Genomic DNA, 3,734 nt, shown 5'->3' with positions numbered 1-3,734 from the left:
ACACGAATATATCAGACAAAAGATGCGGGAGACAGGGTGACTTGTTGTGCAAGGACACAAAAATGGCAAGTTGAAGCAGTTGTCAGACTTTTTTTTACCAGCTAAATTCCCTTATGTGATACAAGCTGTCAAAGATGTAGCTGGCTTCAATAAGGAAACAAACATATACAAAACACCTTCTCTGGCACTAAAGTTAGGCCACAACCTCAAAAAAATTGCAAGCATTATAGAATGTGAGGCTATGATTGCAGGTGAAGAGGATGTCATCCAAAATGTTCAGGTGTTTAAAAAAATATGTGACACCAAGTGGAATGAGTGTGTGTCAGCTCAGGCCCTAAGAAATCTTGATGAAGCGAAATGGAATGTCCCACAGGTGCTTCCCTTTGCAGAAGATGTAAAAAAATGCATGAGTATCTCAGAAGACAAAGAGAGGGCTGCCATACAAAACTCGAAGAACAGCCGACAAAGACGAACTGGGCAGAACTTGCAAAAATAACTCTCTGTGAGATTATACTGTTTAACCGCAGGAGAGAGGGAGAAGTATCGAAGATGACATTGAATGCTTTCACATTACGAGATACCTCGTCAACTCACCCCGATATTGAGTTAGCTTTGTCCAATGGAGATACTCGTCAAGACTCGTCGCAACTGTGAAGTACCTGATGAAAATCTGTTCATGTTTGGCAGACCACAAGCTCTAAGCCACTTCAGAGGATCAGATGTCATTCGTCATGTTGCTCGAAGCTGTGGGACAAATCATCCGGAAGCTTTATCATCCACTAAGTTAAGGAAGCACATGGCAACCATGTCCAAGGTCCTTAATCTGAAGGACAATGAGATGGATGACCTTGCTAATTTCCTAGGACATGACATCAGAGTGCATCGCCAGTATTATAGACTCCCAGAGGGCACATTACAGCTAGCAAAAATCAGCAAAGTCCTGATGGCACTAGAAAGAGGTCAGCTGTCACAGTTTCAGGGAAGAACTCTGGATGAAATCAACATCGATCCCCAAGGTAAATGATGGAATATATGCATTTACACAATCTGTAGATCATTTTTTTTTCCTGCCAGAGAGTCTGTCTTAAATTAACTACAATTATGCAATAATGTAATAATAATGGATATTGGTGAATGATGGTGGAAATTGCCAGTATTAGGATTTCTTGAAGATTTGTTTTGTTGAGTAAGTGTTGATCTCACTTTTTTTAATGCATTTCCAGAGAAAATGTCAGTGGACAGTGACTTAACTGACAGTGAATCAGATGACGACATTAACAAGTTGGGTGCAGCTTCACCTTCAGCCTCGTTATCACCGGGTATGAAGGCAAATATTTTGTGACAAACATTTAGAAGTATTCTTTACAAGATGTGTTCAATACTTAAATATGCTTGTAGGGTTTGATAACCGAATGACAGGTAAATTAGTTGTGATCAAAATGCCTGAGTTTGTTAAAACTAAAATTTGTCCTCTTTGAAATAGACGGCCATTTTAAGCGCCACAATAAATAAAAAGCTTTCAGATGTTTCAAATGTAAGGCTGTAGCAGTCAAAGTTTGTAATGTATAATTGGTTGTGGGAATTTTACCCTGGGGCTCTCTTAATTACTTGACCAAGCACTGAAAAAACACTGGTTTGTTTAATTATGATGCTTCACATAAACATGTACTTGACTAATGACTTTGCCTGTGTTGAACACTCATGTTCTTAAGCATAACCTTTGTATTCACAGAAAATTCCAGGGTGTAAAAGAGATCCTCTGAAGTTGGTCAAAGCTCTCCACAGCCAGCCAAAGGTAATCACACTTCTGTAATGTAAGATGATGATGTGTCAAATGGATCGATGTAGTTTGGCAGAGAAATTTGAAAGTTAAAGAAGTTTATAAATGCTGTGGTAAATTTTCAAAGGAAAAGATGGGTCCCTCAAACACTATTTGAAGATAAAATGCTACGCAAAAAACAATGGTGGGGGCCCAAGAAGACCTTTTAAATCTAGAAAGTGTAATAATATTGTTCTTGCGTAAAATAACAGTTTTACGTGTAGTTGTAGTAGTAGTCTTTATTTATTTCGAATTATTAATTATTCATTGCACAATACAATAAAAAAAGGAAAATATATATACAATTTGAAAAGGAGTAGGTAGAAGTAAAACTTATGTTTCCTACTCCTTCATACATTTTCAGTCTTTTGTTTCTTTTACAGTTTTACAAATGATTCAATTTACAATCAGAACTTAAATAAACATAGGATATTTCTACTTCTTTTAAGTCTCTACAGTTTATACAATTATACAATTTGTGTAGATGTAAAATGACTGCTCAGTTACTGAACTGCTCTTTACTAAAAGTACTGAAAAGAAAATATGATCTTTCTGTCTTGTCATGCAAACAGAAGAGAATATGAATCTCTAACCAAGTTACTTTTATTAAAGTTGCACTACTTGATTCTTGCACCATGACAGAGAGGCATGGCTGAATCAAAATAGCTTCATCAAAAATGTATTTCATGGGAGGCAAAGTGGTGGATAATTTTTCTTCTAGCATCATATTGACATATACAGTATAAGGAAATATTACAGATACATTTTCTTTTATACGTTTTCTCTTATCACTTGCCCTTCTACCACAGAAAACGCATCTATTTACAGTATTTTTCTGTGGTTTCAGGTGACGAGATGCCACTGGCTGGGGAAGTGTCTGTAATGTGTCAAAGTAAAAAAGGTAAGTGATTACAACTTATGATAACACTCAGAATGTAAGCAAACCTCTATGAATAACATCCCTGGGGCCTTTGCCATCGAATGAGGTGTCTTGGGTAATCTGCTTTCACTAAATTGGACAAAAGAGATAATGCTGACTCTGCAGAGTCATGTGAAGCTGATCATTAGCCTGATAGATTCACCCTGAGTTTCTGTTAGCATGTTTCGTTGAAGTTTACTGCTGACTATTTAAAAATAAAATGTTTAAATGCTTTTTTATGTTTCAAATTTATATTGCTAACATGTTTTATTCCATTTTGCCCATTGGGAACATGCAGATTTTTTTTTTTTTTTAAGTTTTTATTGCCTTGTTTTTTCAGGATCATTGCAAACCAAAAAGAAAAAGTGGTCGGAGGAGGAAATCCAGGCTGTTGAGAAGACGCTTATGGACTTCATCAGAAGAGGAAAGGTTCCTGGTAAAGCCCAGTGTCTCCACTGTATACAGACTTCACCCACTAACCTTCAAAACAGGAGTTGGGAGGCGGTTAAGTATTGACTCTCAGAAGAAACGGAGGTAAGCCCAAACTATGGAAGCCCAAAAGGGCCACAATTAAATAAATAAAAAGAACATTTTGAAATAAATACTATTTTAATAAATAACAGACAATTATATAATATGGCCAATAAATTGTTAAATAAGGTAATATTATTTTGAAATGTTTAATTTTTCTTCAATATCTAACTATTATACTTTTATTATAATTAATTATTTCATAATGATTATTTTAACAATTTCATAATTTTTAAAATAATGACTTTAAAATTGATTTTCCAAGAATGTATAAAATAAAAAACACTTTTTACAAAGTAAATTTTTATTTCATAATGTCCTTTTCCACAATGGTCTTTGATTCCATATTTCAGCAGAATGACTAGTTTGCAAATCAAAGCACATGAGGCGGCGCCAGTTCACTGATTGCCTGATGAACAGCAGCAGCAGTATCGATTAAAGTTTATCACTAATGGTGAGAAGACT

The 3,734-nt window shown here is 35.5% G+C and overlaps 1 long non-coding RNA gene across 1 annotated transcript; it reads left to right on the top strand.

The window, feature by feature from the left end:
- The first annotated feature begins 1,741 nt into the window (after positions 1-1,741).
- LOC114459589 (uncharacterized) lies at positions 1,742-3,296 on the top strand. Its single transcript, XR_003673426.1, has 3 exons — positions 1,742-1,795; positions 2,667-2,720; positions 3,079-3,296. It is a non-coding gene; the product is annotated as an uncharacterized LOC114459589 (long non-coding RNA).
- The last annotated feature ends 438 nt before the right edge of the window (positions 3,297-3,734 follow it).

The sequence above is a fragment of the Gouania willdenowi genome, unplaced genomic scaffold, assembly GCF_900634775.1.
Source record: "Gouania willdenowi unplaced genomic scaffold, fGouWil2.1 scaffold_32_arrow_ctg1, whole genome shotgun sequence".
Classification (NCBI taxonomy): Eukaryota; Metazoa; Chordata; class Actinopteri; order Blenniiformes; family Gobiesocidae; genus Gouania; species Gouania willdenowi.
The sequence above is the reverse complement of the archived record's forward strand: the minus strand, read 5'-3'. Positions and strand labels throughout refer to the sequence as shown.